General features: G+C 43.5%; 1 protein-coding gene across 4 annotated transcripts in view; it reads left to right on the plus strand.

Annotated features, from left to right (window-relative positions):
* Utrn (utrophin) overlaps nt 1–27,540 on the plus strand; it is a 431,942-nt gene that overhangs the window by 7,266 nt on the left and 397,136 nt on the right. The window lies entirely within an intron of this gene.

Raw genomic sequence — 27,540 nt, forward strand, 5'->3', positions numbered from 1 at the left:
TCTTCCCCTAGCCTTCCTTCTTGGTGGCCCAGGCTCAGCTACCAGGCATCCTGTGTTCATTCCTTTCTTTCAAACTTCCTATGAACCTTCTCAAGGGAGAGTTTCCCCCTAGGTAATCAAACCAGGCAGCCTTAGACTGATGAATGGTTTCCATTCAGAAACATTTACATTGGGGACCTCAGGATACCACCCCTCCTCCGTCTTCTTATATAACAGAGTGCTTTTTCGATTCTGGCTACACAAATGAATCAACTGGGGAGTTTTCACAAATGCAGAATCATTGGCTCCTCTCCAAACGTATTGAATAAAATTTTCTGTATTTTTGAAAAGCTTCCCATATGATTGTAAGGCTGACTCAAAGGGGAGATGTTTGTGAGCTGGCAGGGCCTTTCTGAGCTCTGCAAATTACATAGAACTCTAGCCTGGGTGTGACCACTATCCTTAGGTAACTTTTAGATGCAGAATTACCTCCAGGGTTACTTATTTAAAAACACAGAAGAGAAAGAATCTTAAATCTGTTATTTTATTTTTTCTCCATGAACCATCCATGTATTTACGGTGGGGGCTTCTTGTTTGAGACTGTAGAATTCTGTGCTGAATCTGCAATGTCTATTAGCTGTCTTAAGATCCACATTTCCTTCATGACACTGAGGTGGGTTGGTAAAGAGTTTGGATATTATATTCTTGACAATAAATATGTGTTGCCTGTTGCACAGCCTGAAGGATGGTTTGGAGGTCAGTGTGGTTTATATATTTTAAAGCATGATCGCTGTGTTCTAGCCTCTAGGCTTCTTTTTGTTTTAAGTGTTCTAGAAGTATCAAGTACTGCATCAATGTAAAGAATTATTAATATCTTCTTTCTTGCTTTTTGGTTTGTTTTTGTGATACTGAAGAGTATTCCCAGGACCAAGGGAGGCGCTCTCCCACTTGGGCCATACACCCAACCCATGCATATCTTCTGAAGAGTTCAGAATGTAGCTTTGGAAATATGTAAACATGATCGAGGAAAACGGGAGTGGAGGAGTTGAATGTCTGTTTGTCATGTTCTTTGGGTTGCGAGCAGGTCTATTCCTAAACAGTTTCCCGAGGCAAACTCCATTGTAGTAAGCCCTTTGCTATTTATATCTAGTATTTTGGCCATGCCTATTAAAGAGTAATTATATAAGTTGCAAAATACTGGGCCTGAGGAGTCCTTAAACTTGATTTGTTGTTGTTGTTGGCACTGAACTTGAACTCAGGGCACGGCAGCTGATCTTTACCTTTTCTGTTAAAGGCTGGTGCTCTACCACAGGAGCTACATTGCCACTTCTGGATTTTCAGTGGCTGCTTGGAGATGAGAATTTCATGGGCTTTCCTGCCCACAATGGTTTTGAATTAAAATTTCAGTATTGGCTTTAAAATTTTTTTTTTTCCTATTAGGCCAGTACTGGGCCTTGAACTCAGGGCCTTGGGCTCTTGCTTAACTTTTTTCCTCAAGGTTGATGCTATCTTCAAATCCCAGACTCCTGAGTATGTAGGATCACAGGCCTGAACTAGCAATGCCTAACTCAAAATACTCTTTGTCTGTCATTTATAAAGGCTACTAACAGTCATATACTGCTAGTGGACAGTTTAGCAAAATAAAGGTGTGTTTTGGTGTTAAGAGGGTCTCTAATGTATTTTTAACATGAGCATGTGGATTGGCCAAGTAATTTTACTTACAGTTTTCTCCCTTGGGTGGTGCATATCAATGTGCACACAAGAAGTTGATCACAGCATTATTTATAATAGAAAAAAGTAGAAACACCATAAAAACCCCAAACGGAGCTGTGACTGGGTCGTAATTTCCCAAAGTATTTTGAAAGGCTCCCAAGTTCTAAGATTGTTAATGTGTAATTCAAAGAGCATGTCAACAGCCAAGTAGCATTATAGTGGGGAGCTCACTGAGTTTCTTCACGAGAGTTCACTTTTATATACAGTCACAGTGAAGCTGAGTAAGTTAGAACTATGCATAAAGTAGATATTGCATTCATAAGAAGGATATGATGTGTACGTATATATATATATATTCATGAGTATATATACTTACATGTTCTTTGTGTATTGTTCATTCAAAAGTATGTGATGTATGAAGCCATCTATGTGAAAAATGTTTAAAAAAATGAAGTGGGGGGCTGGGGATATAGCCTAGTGGCAAGAGTGCCTGCCTCGGATACACGAGGCCCTAGGTTCGATTCCCCAGCACCACATATACAGAAAACGGCCAGAAGCGGCGCTGTGGCTCAAGTGGCAGAGTGCTAGCCTTGAGCGGGAAGAAGCCAGGGACGGTGCTCGGGCCTTGAGTCCAAGGCCCAGGACTGGCCAAAAAAAAAAAAAAAAAAAAAATGAAGTGGGATACAGACTCCAATGATCACAGCTCTTGGCACTTGGGGGTCATTATTTTCCTTTTGTTTATTTTTTATTCATATGTATTTTCTAGGGCTTTATGATATACTTGTGTTACTACATTTTATATTTTTAAAGACTCTCAAATTTCCTGGAGTGTCTTAATGCCAAGGTTCTGACTTATTTTTTTCTTTAATGGCACCTACTTCAAAACACATTGAAAATTTAGCTGTACAATAGCTGAGATATGAATCACATTCTTTTGGCTGGATTACTTTGCAAAAGCCAGTAGATAAAGATAAATTTGGATTTGAATGATTCTGCTAGTCTCCATTTCACATTTAAGAAGGCACTTAGTTTTTTTTTGTTTTTGCCAGTATTAAGGGACTTAAACTCAGGAGGTTTTACTCTAATTTGGCTTTCCTTCTTACAGCTCGTGCCCTTCTACTTGAGCCGTGCCTTCAGTCTAGCATTTGCTACTTCATATAGAAGTGGGATCTCTTGCTCTGTACAATATTCCTCCAGGTCTCAGCCCTCTGAGTAACTAGGATTACAAGCATAGGTTTTTTTTTTTTTAATTTGATACTTAAAAACTATTTCCACCATCCATATAAATGCAAACAAAGTTATCAGAGGTAAGGAATGGAGTAATTGTATGAATACAAAATGGACACGCAGTTATGATTGTACTACATTTACCTTTGATATAAATAAAGTCTGGGAAGAAACTATAAAGTATGTGGCCTTTAATAATGAAGGATTTGGAATTGGGTTAAAGTACACCCTATTCCACTTTAAAAACACACACATCACATTTATCATCAGTGTAGTATTAATGATCATTGCTACTTATTAGGCTTCTTCAGAAAGCAAGGTAATAAAAGTTTTGAAATTGTGGGCCAAGAATTATTTTTTATTTTGGGGAAAAGAGGATTTATTTGGCTTCCAGCTCTGGTGTCTGATGAGGGAATTCTCGCGGGATCATCCCGTGCTGGAAGGTTGCATGGCAAGGTAGGGTGAAGATAAGAAATCACACCTGCAGCGTCTAAACACTGAGCAAAAAATATGACCTGAACACCTCCCATCAGGAACCAACTCCCCAAGCTATAGCATCAGAGATTAAATATCCAACACATAGTGTTGGATTCAAACCCATAACAGGGAGGGAAGTCTTATTATTGAAGAACCTTACTCATGCTCTAGGACTCCCGAGGGCAGGTCATAAATGGAAAGACAGCTTCCACCCTTTTTTCCCTTTCAAGAATAATACTTTTTCAGTGAAATATATATTACTGTGGGAGTCTGTGATACATGCACTTCTGCTTGGAACATTGCAAAATATGAAATAATAAAAATGGTTTGAGATGCATATAAATTTAAAGACTATCCGATTCCTTTACTCTGTCAGTAATGAATGCATTTGAAAACTAGTTAGACACAAGGGTGAGTCAGCCTCTTCTGTCACTCACAGTGTTATTGCGGGGAGTCTGAGCCCAGAGCCCCTGAAAAAATGTAGATCTGAGGACCAAGGACAGAGTGTCAGCCAGCTTCAGATGGACATTTTATTTATTTATTTAATGTTAGTACTGGGGCTTGAACTCAGGACCTGTCTCTTAGGTTCTGTGCTCAACCACGTGAGCCGTACCTCTGCTTCCATCTGTTCTTGGTGATTAATTGGAGATAGGAGTCTTATGGACTTTCCTGTCCAGGCTGGCTTCCAACCATGATCATCAGATCTCAGCCCCTTGAGTAGCCTGGATTACAGGTGCGAACTGTTGGTTGCCCAGTTTACAGCTGGACATTTTTACAGTTTGGGGGAATCACAATTATTGAGACAAAGGAAAGTGCACTGTTTGGATGAATTGGTTGAGAAAACTCCTGCCTTGTTGTGTGATTCAATCCTTTATTGGAACTTAGGAAGTCAGAGAATAACCCATCATTTTATCATCTCCTGTGTTCATGTCTAATCTTGGCGTCTTATTATTGAAGGGCCCTACTTTCCTCTTTTCAATGTCTTTGTTTAGCTCCTCATTATCATTTAGATAGCAGCTGAAAAGCTACCTCTTTTGAGTGATCTTCCATGCAGTCTCTGGAATGTAGCTCTTGATATTGATTGATTGATTGATAATGGTTTTTGGCTTGAACTCAGGGCCTGTGTCTTATCCCTGGTTCTCTACCACTTTGAGCCACAGTTCTACTTCTGGTTTTCTGTGGTTAATTTCCTGCTTGCATTGGCTTCAAACCACTACCCTCAGCTCTCAACCTCCTGACTAGCTAGGATTACAGGAGGGAGCCACCAGTGCCCAGCTTATTTGTTTATTTTTATTGGATAGAGTCTTGCTATGGAGCCCAGGCTGGCTTTGAACTTAAAGCCCCCTGGCTTCAGCCTCCCCAAATGCTGAGATTATAGATGTACATCACTGTACTTAGTCTAGTCATTTCCAACTGTGTCATTTTATTTTACTTAGCTGCATTGTTCTTATCACTGTCTGGTAGTTTTCTTGTATTATATGTTTGTTACTATCCCTCCTAAATAGAATTTAACTCCATAAGACCAGGGACCTGGCACCAAGCCTGGTACCTAGCAATAAATGTTTATTCAATGAAAAAAGTTGCAGAATTGAACTGAGATTAGAACTCAGGTGGTTTGACTTCATAAATCCTGCATTTGACCTCTTTAGACTCCCACTCTTTTATTTTACAAGGCAGTTTATTCTGTTGATGCTGCGTGGTTCTTCATTTTGTACTTGAATTTTCCCTTTGCAACTTTTTTTTGCCAGTCTTGGGGCTTGAACTCAGGGCCTGAGCACTGTCCCTGGCTTCTTTTTGTTCAAGGCTAGCACTCTACCACTTGTGCCACAGCGCCACTTCTGGCTTTTTCTCTCTATGTGGGGCAGAGGAATCGAACCCAGGGCTTCATGTATGCGAGGCAAGCAGTCTACCACTAGGCCCTATTCCCAACCCCCCACTTTGCAACTTTTGCCCTATACTTGTCGTCTTCACACCATTCTCTGCCTCTTCCTTCCTAGTTCCTGCGGCTGGAACTCTGGGCTGAGAGAGGCCCTGATTCACATTCTGAGTCGGCCACAGGAGGGCAGTTGTAAGAGGCACAACCTGCTACTTCTCAGCCGCCTTTGATTTTTGGCATTGGTCTGTCGTTCTCTGTTGAGAGTTGACAAAGGGGAAAATACCAGAGGACAGGCAGTCCTTCTGGTGGAAGATCGAGGGCTTGATAATCTGCTTCTGACGTGGATTCCTTTTTCTCTTTTCCTTTGACTGCTGCTCAAGGCTTTTAGCTGGCTTGAAAATAGGTAGTGGATTTCACATGCACTGACATTTGGCACAGGGTAGGCCCTGGTCTGATGCCCAGATAGGTAACTGCTATTGAAAGAATTGGTAGAGGTGTGTGTGTGTGGGAGGGAAGAAGAGGGGAGCCAGTGAAATAGGAAGAAATGCTTGAAAACAAACCATTCTACCTGGTTATTGCATTTATAGCGAGCCTCCTAAAAACAGGCTTACAGTAATAGATTGCATTTGCCCCACAAATGGAGTGTGCGGAAACCAACGAGGAATAAAGGTCTCTGCGGATCTTCCAGAAGCTGCTCTTAAGCAGACAGTGGCGAAGTTGTATTTAGGGAGTCAGCTACTTCTTTCTCTTATATTTAAAAAAGTAGCTGCACAGAGGGTTTTTCTCAGTAGCTTAAGGGACCATGAAAAACAATCCATTTTCCTCTTGAAACTTGACTTGGCTGGAAGACCTGTGCTTTGAAGGGAAGTCACTGAGCAGGTTTGGTTTTTTTCCATAAACCCCAGGGAAGTGCCCTGGTACAGACAGTAGCCCTCGTGGAAATGCACCCTGGTGGAGGATGGTAGCTCTGTAATGCATGTAAAAAGCTTGTGGGTGTCGGTACCTCATTAGACTGCAGCTGGGCCACCCTGAAGTTTCCTGGGATTCTCTTGACCAGTCAGGGTGGCTGTCGATGCCAGAGCAAAGATCCATTCATGACTGGAAAATGCCAACTGCTGAGACGGCTTCCTAGCAAAGGCGGGTGCATTAATTATGCAGCTAGAACGGAAAACTCGATTTTATTGAACCTTATTTGAACCTAGATGTTTGAACTAGATGCTGATAGGATGGTTTTCTGTGAACAGTGTAAGATCATTTGAGCAGTTGTAAATATTAGTTAAAATTTAAGGCAAGGGAGAAAGGTGTGTACAGGTGTGTTGACTGGATTATTCCCTTTTTCCTAATCTGTCGAGGGGGCACCGGCATTTTCCTTTCCTTTCCTTTCTTCCCTTCCCTTCCCTTCCCTTCCCTTCCTTTCCCTTCTTCTCCCTTCTTCCTTCTTCTTCTTTTTTCTTTTTGCTGGGCCTGGGGCTTCTGGGCCTGGGTACTGTCCCTGAGCTCCTCTGTTCCTCAAGGCTAGTGCTCTACCACTTGGCTTCTGGTCTTTTAAATGATTAATTGGCCTCATGGACTTTCCTGCCTGGGCTGGCTTCAAACCATGATCCTCAGATCTCAGCCTCCTGTGTAGATACGATTACAGGTGGGAGCCACTGGCATCTGTCTTCCTTAGCTTCTTTGTTTCTTAAAGCTGGTGTCTTACCATTTGAGACACATTGCCACCTCTAGCTTTTTGGTGACTAATTGGAGTTAAGAGTCTCATGGATTTACCTGCTTAGGCTGGCTTGGAACCATTATCCTCAGATCTTAGCTCTTTGAGTAGATGGGATTATAGGCATGAGCCACCTGAACCTGGCTCACCATTATCTTTCTGTCCACCTTCTCTGCCTCATAAGAATGGCAGTAGATGAGGTAAAAGGAAGTCAAGTCTTATCTTTTACTTGTGAAAGTTTCCTCTGTCTCTGGATTTGCCCACTTCAGCTCCCGGAGGCAGTAAAGCTTCCGGCTTCCAGAACATTTTCTAGTCTTTACACTGTGTCTACCTGAGGTTTATGTTGATCGCATGCAACTTCTTTACTTGGTCCACTTAGTCAGAGGAATCTCATCTGGCAGCAGAGATTAAAGTTTAGGGTGGCCCAGAGTCCTGTCAGTTTTGAGAACTGAGTTTCTTAACCCTGTTCTATCACAGAAGTTGACTTCATCCACACACAAAGTGCAAGAATAACGTTTCATCCGTAATTGTTTGGAAATGAACTTAAAAAAAAAACAAACACAACTTGCGTGTGGCTGGATGGCTGGTCATGGTGATTTATACCCAGTGCAATATTTTTAATACTTAATTATGGTAACAAAATCTTTTCTCAAAAAACCAGAAATAACACATAATGACATTTCTGATGTAGCAGAGAAATTCAGTGAAAAAATACAACTTTGTATCTATCTGTAAAATGATAGAACTTTAACATAAAATCCATCAACTGGGGTTTCAAAAGGATTTTCTGTTTATATTTTGTCTGATTCTATAGTGCTAGTCATTTTAAATTTGTTCAGTTCTCTCTATCTCTCTGTATTGGGATTTGAACTCAAGGCCTCACATTTTCTCACTCAGCTGGTACTCTCCCACTTGAGTTATATCTCCAGTGTGTATTTTTTGCTGGTTAATTAGAGATGGACTCTCACAGACTTTTCTGCATGGGCTGGCCTTATACCACAATCTTCCAGATCTTAGCCTCCGGTGTGGCTATTAATATTTATGTGGAGGTGATACAATTTGGTGTTGATCCTAACTGATCAAAGCCCCTCGTAGGCCATGTAGTGTGAATTACCTCATTTACCATTAATTTCATAATTCCAGAGATTTTATGCATAGGCTTTTACTTTGAAAAGTAGATTTTGATTGTCATACACAGAGGGGAGGACTCTTCTAGCTTGGGGTGTGGGAACTGCCTTCCGGATTCTGACTCACTTTGCTCGGGTGCGGTCCAGCATCAGAGCTGTAACAAGCTGGGTGGGTTTTTCTCTCTAGTGTGCTTGGTTTATGGAGCCGAAAAGCAGATTTATGAGCCTCCAAATTAGAGTGAAAGTGGTCTGCATTTCAGAGGCACAGGGAAAGCTAGAGACACATGTTTACGATTACTTCTCCTTGCAAATGCTTTCCTTTAAACAGTTTAAAAACATACTTGGTTTCATGAGGGGGAAAGTTTTTGTGCCCTGCATTTTGAAAAGCCTGGTTGGTCCTAAGATGTGGCACAAACCAGGAAAGTGGGTCAGAACAAGAGAGAGTGACCTGCCTTGCTGCATTTCACGTTGTAACCTGTTGAGCCAGAGAATCTCACTGAGCCCTGTTGGCTTTCTGCATGGAGACGTGGACCTGCTGGGAGCATAGGGCGAATGTGGGTCCCATGTGCGGGTCCTCTGCTCCTCTGGTTAGTTCATTGTAAAAACTCCTCTGTCTTGTCCTTCTTTTCCTCCCTCCCTCCCTCCCTCCCTTCCTTCCTTCCTTTTTTTGGTCAGTCCTGGGGCTTGAACTCAGGGCCTGGGCACTGTCCCTGAGCTTTTCTGCTCAAGGCTAGCCCTCTACCACTTTGAGCCACAGCTCCACTTCCGGTTTTCTGGTTGTTGATTAGAGATAAGAGTTTCACAGACTTTCCTGCCCCAGCTGGATTCATATCTCAGCCTCCTGAGGAGCTGGGATTACAGGCAGGAGCACCAGCCCCTGAGGACAGTTAGTGGGGCACCTTGGTTGGGGCAAATTCCTTATGGAGGGAACCGAATGCACATACTTGTGTGAGGGATGGGATATCCAGTACCCTCTTCTTTCTTTCTGCCCGATGTGTCTTTCACCAGCAACAGCAAACAAATGGTGCAGGCTGCCCAAGATCCTCCTTCTGATGTGGCCACGGTCGGCTGTCAGTGTCTCCTTGTTTTTCTCCTACCCTTTATCCTTCAGACATCAGCCCCAATGAGGCAAGGCATTCCTTCTCATCACCACACCTGCACTCATCGTTCCCATGTGCATATTCTTTACTCCTGTTTTTGGCTTTTCTGACTTGTCTTCATTTGACTTTGTGGTGCCATCCTTGGGTTGAGTCTCCATAGTCTATTATTGCTCAATAAAGCTTTTCCATACCTTTCAGTGGCTATAAGTATTAGGCTTACCTGAGTGCCAATGCCTGTAATCCTAGCTACTCAAGAAACTAAGATCTGAGGATTGACGTTCGAGGCTACGTTGGGCAGCAAAGTCCTTGAGACTCTTATCTTCAGCTAACCATCAAAAAGCCAAAAGTGAAGGTGTGACTCAAGTGGTGGAGTGCCAGCTTTGGGCAGAAAAAGCTAAGGGACAGTGCCCAGGCCCTGAGTTTAAGCATTAGTACACACACACACACACACACACACACACACACACACACACACACGTAATATGGAGGTCAGATCTGGTCAGTGCCATCATTGGCCACATGGCAAGTTGTACTATCTAGCATCTTGTCTTGATGGGTGTGCCTGGATTCCTACAGGAAGGGAAGTCCCATCCCCAGGTAATGCATGTTCCTGAATCCCAAGAGACGGGGTAGGCACATGGCCTATAGGTTACTGAACCTGTCAGTCAAGGGCTTGGGACTGGGAGTTTCCTATGACCCAGCCCCATGACCTGACCCTCTGGGTCAGGCCAGCTCAGGGGCCATTACACCATGCCACGTCTCTATGTTTGCATCCTGTGTCCTGTCTCCTCGCTCATCTCTCATCCCCATGGCATTGATTTGTTGGTATCCTTTTTGTTCTTTCCTCCCTCTCTGGCCTGTTTCCTGATAGTGTTAAGGGTATGTGTGGGCTGCCGGAGTTAGTTAGAAATCTTCTGGAAGTGAGTCTCTGTGTCACTGTCCTGTTTTGTGTTATATGTTTTTCTGAAACCTGTGACCTGTCCATCTGGAACTTCCCCAATAAAGTCATCTTTTTGCTTGAGACTGTCTCTGAGTGGTGGACTCTTGGATGGATGGAGAATCTCCTCTTCTGAACCCCATAACAACACACACACACGCACACACACACACACACACACACACACACACACACGAATTGAGGCCAGCTTTGGAGAACACACGAACAGAGCCACTCCAGGCTAAGTGGGTTAATGCTGGCTCAGCAATGGTTGGCAGGAAGACAACTTGCTTGGCAGTTATGAATGATAAATCTGGAAAGGAGCAATGTTGGAGGGAGGCTGGGAGCAGGTAGGAGTTGTGAAAATAGTTGAGATTCTGGGGACTTGGGCGGAGTGAGACAGAAGAGGTCAGCAGTTAATGATAACAGATCTTCATGAAACTTCACCTTCCTGATACTTGTTTTGGGTTTTTCAGATTATGCTACAGCTCAGGTTTTCAAGGCTTCAGATATTAGCTCCTCCTCTGGAATTAATTTCCTTAACTTATTAATGTCTTCACATTTTAGAGTCGTTTCTACATCTTAGTTGATGACTGCTATTGCCCCCCCACCTTACTTTGCTTCTGGGTGGATTTGTGTATGGAGCTTTAAATTGAATTAAGTTTTAGAAGCATTTGTAATTTTCCCCCATCTGTATTCTAGAAGAAAGGTTTCCCTGTAGAAAAAAGTAGACCAATTAAAAATGGGGAAAATGGTTTATTCATGTTGCTGTAACACACTCCAGTGGGTTTTTGAGAAGGCATCAGAGAAAGGTAATGTTAATCTCATTATAAAGGGCGGATAACCATCCTGGACAGCAAAAGGAACGTCTATATGCAAAGGACCCTGGGAAAGACTTCAGTTCAGCTTTAATTGAAGGGTAGAGCGTTTAATGGGATGCTGTGCGATAATGCCATTCTATATTACCAATTTCAGCTTCAACAGAGAGGATAGAGTAAATGCAAATTAAAAATAAATTAAGAGCAGATGTTGAAAAATACCTTTCATTTGGGGAATAATCAAATGGTGGAAAGGTCGTCGGAGTTCAGTCAATAAGGGTGCATTGCTGAGAAGTCATAATTATTCACCTAACAGATGCTTTTGTAATGGTGTGGGTTTGTGGATGGGACAAAGAAGAAACCATTATTGTCAGGCTGTAGGTCAAGTTCTATCTGTCAGATAGTGTGTCTTGTGCACACCTTGAACTTCTGAGATCTATCTATCTATGCATGCTGATATTTTAAAAGTGATGTCTTTTAAGCTTTAAGAAAGACAAAGATTCTCCTTTGAAAACTCTTGCAAGCATTGTTGGCTTGTGCGTTGGTGATGTCCATGCTGTTTGGACTGGCAATATACACACCATTTTGCCACCTGATTCCTGCTTTGTGTCAGTCCCTTGGATCTGTGCAGAAGTTTCAGTTGTCCAGCGTCTGTTGCCTAGAGAAGGTGTAGACATGGGACATTAGGAGAACAAATGAAAACAGGCGAGCACACACTTTGAGGACTCAAATAGTGGAGGTTGCTTTTTCTTTTTTTTTGATCATTCTGGAGCTGGAACTCAGTGCGCTGTGCAGATGCTGGGCTGCTGCTCTGCTTGAGCCATGACCTGAGTCCTTTTGCTTTGGGTTCAGTTGCTAAGACCACTTCCAACCATGGTTTCTGGCGGGTGACATGTGCTACCCTGCCTGGCATCTTTTCATCATATAGACCTCCACTCTCAGCTTCCTGAGTAGCTAGGATTACAGGTGTGAGCCACCGGTGCCCAGCTTATAGTGTAAAGAGGAACTTTAGCATGCTAGATGAATGTTAAACACGAAGTTGTGTACAAACAAAAGGCAAGTCACATAGTGTACTGGCTGATAGCATATGTAAGGTCCAAATGGTGGCAGAAATTACACTTAGTTTATGTATTCTACATATATAGCAGGATTCAAAAACAAAAGCTCCTGAGAAGTGATCAACGTTGAATTAAAGATTGTGGACTTTTTTTGGAGATAGGTCTTTAGATCATGTGCATAATATGTAAATGGTTAATAAAAGAAGCATAAATATCTTAAACATTGCTGGGTGAAGACTGGCTAGCAAAGATTACAAACAGAAATCTGTGCCCTGTAAACTGTTTGGGTGAAAAATAAGAGAAGAGGGGCTGAGACGTGAACTGCAGATAGTTCCTGCAGAACCACCGCGGGTCCATGGGGGCTTTGGTGCTGGGATGGTCCCCCAGATGTTCCCCGGATCTACACCGAGGTGGTGTGCCTGGGACCTACACGTGGACACTGGGTCGAGGCTAAGCCTGGAAGGAGGTGAGAGGAGAAAGCACAGGAAAGCAGCTCCCTCTGGCCAGCGATGTGCAAGAGTAAATGCATGCGTTGCTTGGTTCTGAAAGTTCAGCGGACCGCCACAGGATCCTCCTCCATCCATCTTCAACTTTGTGTATTATCTGCTGTATGTTAGAAAATGTGTACATTATTTAAAAAATGATCGAATTTTCCAGAAATAGTAGTCCACAGCTCTCTCTTCCTCCCTGTCCCCCTCCCTTTCTCCCTTCTTCCCTCCATGTCTTTCCTTGCTCTCTGTCTCTCCATCTGTCTGTCTCTTTCATAAATATAAACTCCAGGATCAGGTTGCATGCTTACTGAGTGTTGGCAGCTAGAGATGGCCTCTTCTCTCTTACCCTACTTTTGGAAGGCCTTGCTGCCTCTGAAAAGTTTTATTCATATTAATTAATTACTTTTTTGTTTTAATTTTTATTTTATCATTTTGTAGTTTTACAAGAATTGCCATTTAACAAAGCAGTTTATGAATACAATGCATCTTGGTCAATGTTACTCCCCTCAACATTTATTTTTGTGTTAGTCCTGGGGCTTGAATTCAGGGCCTAGGCACTGTCCCTGAGTTCTTTTGCTCAAGGCCAGGGCCCCACAATTTGAGCCACAGCTCCACTTCCTTAGGTTTTTGGTGGTTAATTGGAGATGAGTCTCACAGACTTTCCTGCTTGGGCTGGCTTTGAATTGTGATTATCAGATCTCAGCCTTGGGAGTATAAGATTACCGGCATGAGCCCTGGCTGCCGGCTCATCTGTGATTTTTTTTGGCCAGTCCTGGGCCTTGGACTCAGGGCCTGAGCACTGTCCCTGGCTTCTTCCCGCTCAAGGCTAGCACTCTGCCACTTGAGCCACAGCACCGCTTCTGGCCGTTTTCTGTATATGTGGTGCTGGGGAATCGAACCTAGGGCCTCGTGTATCCGAGGCAGGCACTCTTGCCACTAGGCTATATCCCCAGCCCTCATCTGTGATTTTTGACCCTAGAGTGAGCTTCGGGAGAGGATTGGTGAAGGATGGAGTGTATCTTGCTGCTTAACATTTTTTAGCAGATACAGGTAACTGTCTTGAAGATAATGTCTTGGTTAACCAAATTGGAAGCTTGGGGAGAGAGCAGAGAAGTTATCAATTGATGCTTTCAGTTGATGCAGCATTTACTTTGTTTTCTTGTCAGGCTGGGGACTGAACCCAGGGCCTTGAACATGCTAGTCAAGTGCTGTACCACTGATCCCTACACTAAACTATATCAGCTTGGATAGGTAATTATTTTTACTTGTGCTTCTTTTGCTCATTTGTGAGGGGAAAAAAAATCTCACAGTTTTCATGACACTTTGATCCATGGAAATGTTAGGTGGGGAACCGTGATAAATTATTAGTCTGTGTCTTTATGGTTCTTCTGTCTTTTCTGAGGAAAATTAAACAACAGGCTAGTGCTTTGGCATGCGTTCAGGGTCTAACACTGTTGCAGTAACTCAAAGCCCTATGCTGTTCCAGAAGCCATTTGAACAAAAGACCTGATTGCTCCGTTGAGGGGGAGCTGACATCAAGTTTGAAGGACAAAATGGGTGATACTGTTTGACCCAGTTTTGCATCTAATGAATTTTTATTTGTTGATGAATCTTTCCCTTTTGTTGCTAAAAGTGGCAAATAATCAGACATACATTGCTAATTAAGTCTGCTTCAGATCCTTTTTTTTTCTTTAATTAACAGAACTTAGGCTTCATCAAGCTCAGGTGGAGTGAGGTAAGGATCCCAATTCTTTGTTTTTCTGACATCAAAGGCAATGGCTTCATCCAGAAGTTGGATGTGACTGTTGTTATGTGTGACTGTGGATCATGTGTCTTTTTACCGACCCCCCCCCATACTACAAAGAGATGAGGCAAGCTGGGCCCCACTTCCCTTCCTTGCCACAGTTTTGCATTTTCAAACAAAGGTCCTCATTTCCATGTCACCCGTGTCAGTCATTGTCCTTTCTCAGTGACTTAGCTCCTGCCTCACTTTCTTTAAAAGTTAATTTTTAAAAAAAAGAAATATGGATCCTGGGGCTTGACATTCAGGAGTTTAGGCTCTGTCCCTGAGCTTTTTTTTTTTTGTTGTTGTTTTTTGCTCAGTGCTACCATTCTTCCACTTGAGCCACAGCTCCATTTCTGGCTTTTTGGTTGCTTATTGGAGATAAAAATTACTGTCATTGCACTGTAAGCAAGGTGATCTTTTTTCTCCATCCTCAGGTTCTCTTAGCTTCATGAAATTCCCTTTCCAGTCATCTTGTCTTCTGCTCTGGTGTTTCAATCCTGGTGTTAGGCTACCCCAGTACTTAGGACCACAACTACCTCGCAATCTGAGTTCCTCCCACTGTGCCCTCCAACTTAAGGTCACTTCCTTCTACAACTCCAGCCATCATCAACCAAACTACTGTGCGGTCCACTGGCTCCACTTCTATTACTCCATCCCATGGTCCCTCCTTCCTGTCTTGGCTCTTTACATCAGTTCCATCATGGCTCACAACCCCTCCGGCTCCAATCTGAATCAGGAAAGTCTTTGCCTCATTTTGTGGTCACCAGCTCAGATAGGCATGGTTCCCTTCCCTAAGCCCCTTGGCAGTGGTGTGGGCCACCCCTCAGGTGCAGAGCTCAGGGCTCACTTGAGCAGAAGTTACAGCCATCCTGGCTTCCTGGACCATGTTTTAGAAGGAGATTGATTGGTTCTGTGGGTCCTGTGATTTCTGTATCCAATGAGAAGAAGGAGGTTGGAAGAGGGCAGAGCGATCCTCTAAATAAATGCAAGAGAGCAAGGGCAGGCACCTTTCTGATCTAGATCTAAGAGAAACATTCCACTGATGCAGTTCTCAAAACTTTCTCTTTTCTCATGCCTCACTTCATTAACAGTCACATTTATCATTTATAATACGTATAGTGTATTTTTAATCCACTCAGAGCCGAGTATCTTTGAAATGAAACCGAGTGTGATTCTAATGGATGGGAAGCCTGGGGGAAGGAGGTTGGAGACTACTCACTTATTTAGCTTAAGGTTTTTTTTTTTCCCCCCTACAGCTTAAAAAATATCCCAAATCTTTGAGTGGCCCTTGTGTGATTTGATGGCAGTTTGCCCAGATGAGAGGGATCTAGCATTGGGCATGGAAGCGAGGCTCACTTGACACTTAACATGTGTTGCGTGAGGAGTGCAATGGGATCCATGATCGTCCTGGGTTTGAATTGAAGTGCCTGCTCACCAAGGTCTCTGCCACTAAGCCCCATCTCCAGCTCTGTTTTCACTGGTTAGGCTGCATATCTTTTCCTGTGTTTGCCTGAGCCATAAGCTGTGCATATGAGGCTTCCTGTTGTTGCTAAGATGACAGACAAGCCACCATGTCCAGCATCTTTCTATAGAGATGGAGTTGCATGAGCTTTTCTGCCCAATCTGGCTTAGAGCCATGGCCTATCCCATCTGAGCCTCCCATGTAGGCTGGTAATGCCAGGCCCACATTGCATCTAGCTTCTCCTTAGGGAGATGGAGTCTGGACTTATCCGCCTCATCTCAGCCTCCCACATGGATGTTTCCGTGTCCACATCTGGATTGAGAAGGGGGTCTTGCCAACTTGGCTGGCCTTATACCACTTTCCTCCCTATTTCAGCCTCCCAAGTGGTTAGCATTACAGGCCTGAGCCACCAAGGGAGGAGTGTATTGTTGGTATTGGCCTTTTATGTTTAACAGATAAGAAGTGACATGAAGTGGCTTACCCAGCCTCAAAAGTAGGGGTTGCTGTGGGAATGGAGGCCAGGACTCCTCCTTGGGTACTTATTGTGTGAGATCAATTACATTGAAAACATTTCAAGTTATATTTTCCTTCCTTCCTTCCTTTTTTTGTTCTTTCCTGTGCTAAAGATGGAACCCTGGGTCTTGTGCATGCTAGGCAAGTGCTCTCCCACTGTTCTATATTTTTATACTTTTTATACCTTTATGCTTCATGTACTTTTGCTCTAAGGAGTTGCTCCTTTGCTTATTTGAAACTTTGTGATATAAGCCTGCTTGAACCTGGATTTTGGCAGCTTTAAGTCTGCCATGAAGGCTGGACTGTGTCATTTCTCAAGAAAGTGTAGGTCACGGCGAGGTATCTGTGGCTCATGCCAGTAATTCTATCTCCTCAGGAGGCTGAGGTCTGAGGATCATGTTTTAAAACCAGCCTAGGCTTGGAATGTCTGTGTAAGTCTTATCTTCAAATAACTAGCAAAAAGCTTGAAGTGGAGGTGTAGCTCCAGTGGTAGAGTGCTACCCTAGAGCGAAAAAGCTATGGGACAGCACCCAGAGCCAGCACTGTTGTACACACACACACACACACACACACACACATACACACACATGTGCATGCGTACGCACAGACAAAAGAGGGAAAGGAGAAGAAAAAAATGCAGATCAGGAAGCAGAGTCCTGATCTGTAGACTTTTCTCTTCAGCTTTCTGGCTCTTTCCCTAGGCCTGGCAGTGGTAATAGGCCAGGGGCCTGTTACAGGGCTATGAGCATCAGTGGTGTGAGTGTGTGTGTGTGTGTGTGTGTACAGGTGTGTGCACATGCATGCACAGGGGGCTGAAATGCCGGGAAGGAGACAGTGAGATGCCGGGAAGAGGGGCGTATTCTGGGCTTGGCGTGGGTAGAGGACAGGGCAGGGAGATCGGTTACTGGCTGAGTAACCAATTTAGTCATGGCAGGCCCAGCCCCAGACTCCTGTTTCTGTGGTCACTCATGAGTGCTGCAGCCCGCTGTGGCTTTGCCTCTGTATCTGGGAGGCCTGGGCTGCCTCTCGGGATGGGCATTTGGACAGGCATCCTCTGCAGAGCCACGGTCCGGCGGACATTTCCCAGGGTCCTCTCCTGTCAGTCACTGTGCTGACTGGATTTCTGGCTGTCCGCCTCCCTGGCCAGGGCTCTGTGAGCAGAGAGTGTAGTAGCAGACAGCGTGGCATTGGTAGGAATCTGTCTGGAAAGGACCTCTCCCTTTGGGGACCCTCAAGCTTGCCTATTGGTGATCTGGGGGTGTACATATCACCGCCATTGCACAGTTGAGGACACTGTGTGGCTCTTCAAGCTGCTCTAGGTGGCTCATGGGGCCCTCAGGTCCCCGCAGGACCACTCCCTCCCTATCTGGAGATGGAAGAAGCAACCTGGGGATTTCAGCATCAGTTCCCCCAGTGCTTCTTTCTTCCCTGCATTGTCAACTTGAATGAGATGAGATGTGCATGGATGGAGCTTGGTCCATCAATGATTATACTAAAGTATACTACGAGTATATAAATTACACTAAAACATGATTGGCAAGGATCTGCAAAATGTGAGAAAGGAGACCCTCCCACGCGGCCCACTGTTTGGACATGCGGTGTACTTGGTGACTGATTCCTGTAGTCTGAACCATTGGAGATCCTTGTGGTTGGTGCCCTGTGAGTTGAGAAATGCAATGAACACAATTATGTTGAAAGAAAGCATTGGGAACGTGTAGGTCGGCTTGCTTAGTTAGTGGTTTCTATACCTCCTTAAAGTTCAACCCGGTCTGTTAAACTTTGACTTTCTCTAGTACATGGGTTTAGGAGTCTTAGCCAAAGTCAATGTGTTTAATGAGAGGTGCCCGGATGTACATTAACTTTTAAATTTGTAAGCAGAGACTTGCGCCATAAAAGCTAGCAATGTGTGAACTAATTGATTGCTGGCTAAATCCGGAGCACATGAAGAAAATAATTTTAGAAGGGGAAACAGTTCTTGCAAGAGCAGATGGAGGAAAGAGTAAGTGTGTACACTGAGCCTTTTTAAAGTTGATTTTGATTATTCCCTGTGAGGATTCTGTGGGAAAATGTAGTTGCTTCTGTTTCAGACATGTGAATGTGTCTGTTATGGTCTTCAGTTTTGTTCTGTGTCTAAGGTTTACCCCATTCTCTGCCCCACGTTCTTATAGAAAGTCACATGAAAGTTTGAAAAGAAAAAAGCCAACTACAATGCAGAGAGGGAAAGGAATGAATTGATGACTAAGATAGAGGCCAGAGGAGTTTGTCCCCAGAGATTCTGCTTGCTTTATAGAAGGTGTCCTGTTGGTGCCCTTGTTAAACTTGAGATACAAATTTACACCTATCATGTGGGGCACAATACCAAGGAAAATCATCATGAGGCTCATGTTGTCAGTTTTGAATATCACATTTTGAGACTGTAAAGACTTTCTGTTAAGGCAATGTGCTCTATCCATCTGTCTATTATACTTATCAATATATCTACCTATCTACTCATCACTAGTAATGTGCTGTAGCTAAGATCCTCCCTTTACTTGGATAGTGCTCTACCAACTGTGTTATGCTTGCTTCCAGTCCAATGTTTCGCTGGTTAAAGTCTTTCAGACTTTTCTGCCTGGGCTAGTTTTCCAATGTGATCCTCTAGATCTCAGCCTCTTGAATAGCTGTGGTTGCAGGAATGAGCCACTTTGACGATGTAGTTCTCCTCCCCTTCCTCCTCCTCTTCTTCTTCCTCCTCCTCCTCTTCCTCCTTTTCTTTCTCTTCTTCCTCTCTCTTCCTTCTCTTCCTCCTCCTTCTCTTCCTCCTCCTCCTCTTCTTTTCCTTCTCCTCCTCCTTCTTTTCAATGTCTTGGTCCAGAAGCTCCTAAACACCTCCTAAGCACCCCATAAATGAGACACTTAAGGAATGATGAAGGATGAAAGATGCTTCCTCTTCAGTTCAAAGAGATGTCACTTTGTAGAAGTCTCATTTGGAGGAGACAGTAAGCCAGGTGCAAGTAAATACAATTGAGAGAGAGGGGGGAGGGGGGAGCAGCTCGCCAGGGGCGTGCCTTTCTCTGAGTCAAGTTTCTGCTGCCGTGGTGTGGCACTTGACCAAGTGTGTGTGCCAGAGAGCAGGCCTGCTCTCCTTTCACTCATCTTCCCAGTCATAGAACCCTTTGATATTTGATCTGGGGCTTTTTCCATGGTGGTTGTAGACTCTTCTCGCCATCCTTAAATCTTCGAGTTGCCTTCTTTCTGGTCTTTGTTCTGTCGTCTCCCTTCCTGGGAATAACTTCCAGATGAGCTTGGTTTTCATTTCCAAACCTCAAGTCTCTGTGTGCTGACCTAATCTCATCCTCTCCGGGTTTCATTTCTGAATTAGGAACTCTGCTTTTAGAATGTGAAAAAAATATTGCGAATACACACTACAGATCCTTGGCCTGTGCAGTCGCAGTGTTAGCCATGATAGTAGCTGTGGCTCCTGCTTTTAGGAACCATGTTCTGTTAGTACTTCCCACCTTGGTTAAGCTTATCCTAAGACACCAAGAGAAATAGTGTTGCTTAGTTTAATTACTTTGTAGTAGGTATTGAAGAAAAACAAAGCTGTTAGAAAAATCCTTTGAATTAAAGTGGACTTTTGCGGTATTTACTTTTGCAAATTTTTTTTTTTTTGGTGGGGGGAGCAGACCAGGGCCTTGGACTCAGGGACTGAGCACTGTCCCTGGCTTCTTTTTGCTCAAGGCTAGCACTCTGCCACTTGAGCCACAGCGCCACTTCTGGCCTTTATGTATATATATATGGTGCTGAGGAATCGAACCCAGGGCTTCATGTATAAGAGGCAAACACTCTTGCCACTAGGCCATATTCCCAGCCCCTAGGAATTTCTTGTTAAATCTTTTTTTTTCTTCCAGTCCTGGGGCTTGAACTCAGGGCCTGAGCACTGTCCCTGGCTTCTTTGAGCCACAGCGCCACTTATGGATTTTTCTGTTTTTGTGGTGCTGAAGAATCGATCCCAGGGCTTCATGCATGCTCGACAAGCACTCTAGTGCTAAGCCACATTCCCTGGCCCTTGTTAAGTCTTTTAATGTATGAATTTTTGGCTAGTACTAGGGCTTGAACACAGGGCTTGGGCACTGTCTTGTAGCTTTTCTTGTTTTAGGCTGGCACTCTACCACTTGAGCCTACCTGTACATCCAATCCCATGTGTTTTTGTGGTTTATTGTAGGTAAGAATCATGACCTTTTCTGCCTGGGCTGGCTTCTAATGGCAATCCTCAGATCTCAGGCTTCTGAGTAGCTAGGGTTACAGGCATGAACCACCAGCGCCTGGCAATACACTGTTTGGAATTGTTTTCTGAACTATTTATCTAGCAATATTTATCTAGTAATAGGAATGGTCGTTCTGCAGAATAACTTGATACACGAATGCCTTCATGTGTCCTGTCTTTGTGATCACTTCCTAACTTCGTGATTATTGTGGTAGATTTTCTGATGGAATTTGATGTGCCATAACATTAATTTGAAACACTGAGTGCCTCTCTCTCTATTTTTTTCTTTCCAGAGTATTTAAAGTAAATTGTTTTTTTTTAATGTATTAGAAAGCCTGAGATTTGAACTCTTGAACTTACTAGGCATGTTCTCTACTGTTTGAGCCACACCCCACCATCCTTCAAAGCAACTTTTAAGGTGTAAAATTTGGGACTAAATAGAGCCAAAGTAATGATTCTTGATGTGTGTTACTAGAGTGATGAAGACTATTAGAGTTAACATCATTTGTTTAATGTTCCACAGGCTGCTCTTTTGTTATTATTATTGTTTCCCATTTCTACTCCTGTCCTTTCTTGTTCTCCTTGCGTCATGTGTCCTTGATTTTGTGCAAGATGTTGACAGACATGCAGGAGACATCAACTTGACCCAACTTACTAGGTTTGGCTGAATAAAATTGGAAGTATGTTTCACGCCACTGGAATTTTGCCTTTATAAATAAGGTTATAAAACACTGATTAAAATGATAATATAGTAGTGATAGTTATTATTTTAAATAACTTAGGAAAGAATGAGTGGTGTCGTGGTTGCAGTGTGGCATTCTAGTGAGGAGTATGGGGCATGGAAGGTGAGGAGCGGGCTGGTCTGTGGCAGAAGACAGTGGTTCCTGAGTGGAATTACCGAGGAAACACATCCATCGAGGAAATTAGTGCCACGCAATTATTTCCCACCCTTCTTTCAGTCCAACAGTGAGCACTTAGTGTTCAGGCTAATGATGAAGTAGCATAGGCATCATTTAACATTGGAATGATTTACTTTTATTATTTTGTTCGTCGTGGGGCTTAAACTCTGGGCCTGAGTGCTGTCCCTGAGCTTTTCAGCTCAAGGCGAGAGCTCTACCACTTGAGCCCCAGCACCACTTCCAGTTTTGGGGTGGTTAATTGGAGATAAGAGTCTCACAGTCATTCCTGCCTGGACTGGCTTTGAACTGCAATCCTCAGATCTCAGCCTCCTGAGTAGCTAGGATTACAGGCGTGAGCCCCCCAGTGCCGGCTTGGGACAATTTATCTGACTTTGCTTTGACAGATCTGTGAAGCACTTTCCTGTCTTCTGATCTTGTTGGAGCCTTGCTCATCTGGTTCCCACATCTCCTCTTCCTGCTGATGTGGATGGGACAGGTAAAGGCACCCATTGAAAGCACTAAGAGAAGCTGATATCGGTTCCAGGACTGGAAGGGCACATCTACTTAGAATCAGTTGATCAAGTTAATCATCTCTACTTTATCGTATTGAACAACTTGCACACATTTTAGGCTTCCTTGGTTTTATCCTGAAGCATAGTTAAGGTGTGGATCTTAAAATGACTCCCAGTGGCTCATATGCTATGGGCTTGGTTGCCAGTCTATTGCTCTATTGGGAGGTAGGGGAACCTTTAGAGGCAGGGCCTAGAGGAAGAAATTAGGTTATTGGAGGTGCCCTTGAAGGGGATGTAGGAATGCTGACTCCTTCCTCTCAATCTCTTTGTTTCCTGGCTGCTGTAAGATGAGCAGCTTTGCTCAACTATCACTGTTAATGAAGTTCTACCTTGGCACAGGCGCAGAAGTCTCAGAGACACCTAACTATGAGACTGTTAGCTACTGTTAGTCTTTTGTTATAATAGTGGACAGCTGATGGGCACAAATTGTATATGAAATACTGAGGTTTATAAGAGGGATTGTCTTAGTGGGACATGGTAGCAGCTACCTCTTCTCTCAGCACATGGAAGAGTAAGGCAGGAGGAGGATGGTGAGTTCGAGGTCAACCTGGGCTACACAGTGAGATCTTGTCTCTCAAAAAAGAAATTGCCCTGGTAGGATGAGTAGCTTGTTGGGGTTTTGCTTGTTCTACTCTGTATTCTATATGCATATATGTGCATACATGTATCTATGCAGTACACACATGAATTCATGAGTACTTAGTGCTTAAAATTACAAAGTATAACTTTTGCTCTTTTAGTTGGAATTGGAGTTGGAAGTCAGAGTCTTGCAATTACTAGGCAGTCAGTCTCTATTCAAGCCTAGCCTCCAGCTCTCTTTTTGCCTAGATTATGTTTTGAATAGGATTTGTTGCCTTTTGCCTGGGGGTTGGCCTTGGACTGTGATCTTCCTACCCATGTCTCTTGCATAGGTGATATAGGTTGGAGGTGAGCACCAGTATTATTCCTGGCTTGTTGGTTGAGAAGACAGTCTTACTAACTTTTCTAGCCCAGGTTGGCCTCAAACCTTGATACTCCATCTCTCAACCTCCTGAGTAGCTAGGATTGCAGGCATGAGCCACCAATGCCTGGTTAATTGATTACTTTGACCAGCACAGTTATGACCAATTAGGACTACCAGGATGGTCTACTTCCCGTCAGATACACCATGGGATAGAAGGACAGTTTTGTGATAATCCATTTTGAATGCTAGGGAATATTACATATTCCCAGATCAGACTCCATTTAGCCCAATAGTAATTTGTATTTGGTCTTAACGTCTGAAGTCACTTCGTAGTCATTACCTTTATCTTTTTTAAGGCTTTCTCAGAAACAGTGGTTTTTTTCTTTATAATTTATTTTGAAGTTATCTTTAAGTAGTTATACATAGAGGTTTCAATTAAACACACACACATACATGCACACACACACATATGTACAGTGCATTTTGACCAAGAAACATTATTTTAAAGAAAATAAAGAGCACCATGTTAATTTTCTCTCCTGTAGTTTAGTATTGTTTTTGTGATACACAGAACAGACACCACAGGACGTGCAAACTGGTGTTTACAAGTTGAATCAAAGTGGCTGCATGTGAGTTTCTCCACTATGTAATCTGGGAAATAGCTTGCAATTGTCTGAATATGCTAGAAAGCCTAAATTTTATTTGCTACATGTTTCTGCCTAGTTTAGGTAGGCACAGACAATTCCATTGAGTTTCATGGGGGAATGTTAAAAATCCTGTTGTGAAATTCTTTCTGGTCTGAAAGCTACTCTTGAGAAATTATTTCTCCATTTCAGTCTGTTGGTGTCAGACACATACATGTTCCCTCTCAGCCAAAGTGGGAAATACTTTCTGATTTCAAAAATTATAAGCAGACCTCTCTGAGTCAGGAGGTAAACACAGAGTTAAGCATTTGGGTTATGAGAATCTTTACTCAGGGTGTTTTTTTTCTTCCCTTTATTACAAATTATTCCCATACAGATAGGATTTTTTTTAAAAGTTAAATAAATATGCATGAACTTTGAGTTTCTGGGTTTATCTTAGCATACATTGGTAGATATCAAATGTATTTAAAAATGTAATAGCCAGGCACAGCCGTTCATGCCTCTAATCCCAATTATGTGGGAGATGGAGATGGGAAAACCTCAATTCGAGGCTAGTCTGTCCAAAAAGTGAGATTCTATCTCAAAGATCAAGCCAGGCAATAGTGGTACATGTCTGTAATGCCAAACATGTGAGAACCTATATGAAAAATAACTGAAAAAAGAAAACTGGAGGTGTAGCCCAAGTGTTAGAAGTGTTGCATAGCAGGTGTAATGTCTCAGACCATCAGAAAAAAGAAAAGAAAATAGTGAGGCTCTGCTCAGAAAGATTGTCCCCAGAATGTCCCCAGGTGCCATCTTCTAGTTAAACTCTGCTTGTGTGGAGACTGCCGTATAGTTACAGGATGTAAATGGACCCTTCTCTTTTCAGCCCACTATTTACCCCCCCACCCACCCCGCGCCAAGTTGCCTGAGGTTGAAATACCCAAGGTGCCACGATTCAGAAAGCCTTCACCATTAAAGTTGTATAGAAACAAACCACAGCCAAAGATGTGACACATCCCCTCAACTCTCCTCCCCACCCTCCTGCAGAGCTAGAAGATAGTTTCATCCTTAAAACAAGAACACAGATCAAAAGGAAGATTCTGAGAAGAACGAGATCTTAGAAATTAAAACTATGATGTCAGGAATGAAATTCAGCAGAGGCTGGATTGGTGGATTGCAAAAGAGGTAAATCCTTAATGATCACCTGTTTTAAGAAGAAGCAGTACAAGCATAGTTGTGTTCGCTTTGTGTAAAAGTGACTCTTGCTAATTTATATGACAAGCGGTAAGCCTGGGCTTTGTGGTGATGACTGTAATCCCAGCTACTTGGGAGGTGGAGGTAAGGAGGATCAGGAAGTTCCCAGCCAGATCTGACAAAATTAGTGAGACTCCATCTCAAAAGCAAAACAAAACAGAATGAAAATGATTGGAGGTGCGGTTCAGGTGGTAGAGTGCTTGCCTAGCAGTATTGCAAGGGGAATGAGAACAGAAGAGGTGCTTTTGGATTTCAGGTTTGGAGGTTTTGGCCTCAGGTTGCTTTTGGGCCTGTGGCTTCAGAGCAGTGGAGAGGTAGGGGGAGACTGGGGTTACATTGTCCCTTCAAGGGCACAAGACCTCCCACTCCGCCTCTGCTGGGCCCACCTCCTGAAGCTTCCAGCCCCTCCCTGCAGCTCCATTCTAGGCAGTAAGGCTTGAACACCCTGGCCTTGGAGACCCAAAGTGTCACTGGGATGTTCAGAGATGTAGAAGCTGGTAATGAGGAAACCAAGGGGGAAAGTCTGCTCCTTTGAAACAGGACTGGGACAAGGTCTGGTTTCATTTTCATCTTATTAGATTTACAACAAGCGGTGCACTTATTACTCATCTAAAAGCAGAAATACGCCACGAGACATTTCCTTTAGAAATCATTATATTCCTTTCTTTTTTTTTTTTTTTAGTAGTAGAGAAAATGCTGCCTAACAGTATGGTCCAATAATCTTTGCATTATGCCATCCTGTTAATATTTTCCTGTAGTGCTTTCTTCAGCACTGATTTCTTTTTAAATGTTTTTTTTTTTTTTTAGCCCCACAGTCTACCATTTTGAACCACAGAGCCACTTGGACCTTTCTGGTGGTTACTTGGAGAGAAGAGTCTCGCGGCCTTTCCTGCCTGGGCTGCCTTGCAAATGCAATCCTCAGATCTCAGCCTCCTGAGTAGCTAGGGTTACAGATGTGATCCCATGGCGCCTGGCCCCAGCACTGGTTTCTTGCTAGGTTTCCTCATATTTTTCTGACCCTCCTGCCAGTGGTTTTAGAACTCATCTAGATCATCACGTCATGCGTGGGGATTATAACTAGTGAAATTATTCCACCACAAGGTTCTCTCATGACAGCCATGTGTTTTCTGTGTAGCTGATGAGGATGCCAATCTGTTCTGCTTGGCATTTCAAACTTGTGGTGTACTCTAGAACTGAGACTCCCCATGAGCAGGCTTTATAGCTGAAGTGGTTTCTTCTAAGCATTTTCTTCTATCTATCTATCTATCTATCTATCTATCTATCTATCTATCTATCTATCTATCTATCTATTTATCTATCTATCTATCTATCTCAGGGGGGTACTGGGTTGGAACTCAGGGTTGCACACTCTTACCTGCTGAGTTATGCCTCCCGCCATCTTTCTATCCAGCATTTTCTGACGTGCTGAGCACTCTGGGTAGGGAGTGGCCTCCTGCTTGGCCTGTCAGGTATAACTGGATGTGTGTTCTGATACCATAGCCGCCCACAGTGCTGCAGACCTGCCCGGTGCTGGAGGGGCCTCACCTAGTTCCTTTGAGGAATCTCAAGCGAAGAAGGAGAAAATGGTTTCCACTCAGATGACACGTGTATCAAGCGGCAGAAGTGTGTGATACTATTACAGAAAACATGCAACACACTCCTAGACATGAAAACAGGCTGGTCAGGCCAACCTTACACTAGAAATATAAGCTGAAGGCACAGGAAAACAAGAAGAGGGGAGGGGTGGGGAAGGAGGAAGGATCATGTCCTATTTCCTTCCCTGTTACAGTGCCTTGTTCGTCTGTTGGCAGGAACAAGTGAGAAAGTCACCAAAATGGAGCTGGATCTGGTAGAGAAACTTGCCAGAATCTGTTTGTAACTTCGCTTAAGGGAAGTGCTAGGTGATTACTCTTCTAGAACAGTCCATATCATCATGCCCTGGAAATTTGGCAGCATTTGATTTTGGAGGTGCTCTGGGGTGGGGCCCTGGAGCATAACTCTAGCAGAGCCCGGTGCCTCCCTTCTCATGGAGGTTTTCTGTTTTATTGGATGTTATAGGCATCAGTGGCTGGCTGAGGAAAGCAACTTGTCCCCATAGGCTAATGGTTCTGTTATTCCCCATGCTGGGTACATGCTGATACTCAGAGAGTGTTGCAATATAAATAAGATCAGGTGTCTTTCTATTTGTCTGGCTGCAACTAAAAGGCATGGGGTAGAAACAGAAATGAAATAGGTTTTGTTAGCCCTGCCTGTCTGGTAGCCTTGCTGTGCAAGCCTAGGTGTGCAAACCTACTTTTAGAAAAAAAAATATGAAAGCCCTTTTCACAGTGAATGAAACTATGTTCAATCCACTAGGAACAACATGCAGATTTTCTAGATGTATCTGATATTTATATCTTACAACAGTGACATACGTTTGTCTGTCTGTTGATCAATCTATCTATCATCCATCTGTCTACCTGCCTGTCTATCTATCTATCTGTCTATCTATCTATCTAGTTATTCTGATCCGGGGCTTGAACTCCGGCCAGGATGCTGTCCCTCAACGTTGGTGCTCTACCACTTGAGTCCCAGCCCTACTGCTGGCCTTCTGGTGGTTAATTGGGGGTAAGAATCTCACAGAATTTCCTGCTTGGGTGGGCTTTGAACCTCAATCCTCAGATCTCAGCCTCCTGAGTAGCTGGGATTACAAGCATGTGCCACTGGTACCTGGCTTGATTTAGGTTTA

The sequence above is a fragment of the Perognathus longimembris genome, chromosome 9, assembly GCF_023159225.1.
Source record: "Perognathus longimembris pacificus isolate PPM17 chromosome 9, ASM2315922v1, whole genome shotgun sequence".
Classification (NCBI taxonomy): Eukaryota; Metazoa; Chordata; class Mammalia; order Rodentia; family Heteromyidae; genus Perognathus; species Perognathus longimembris.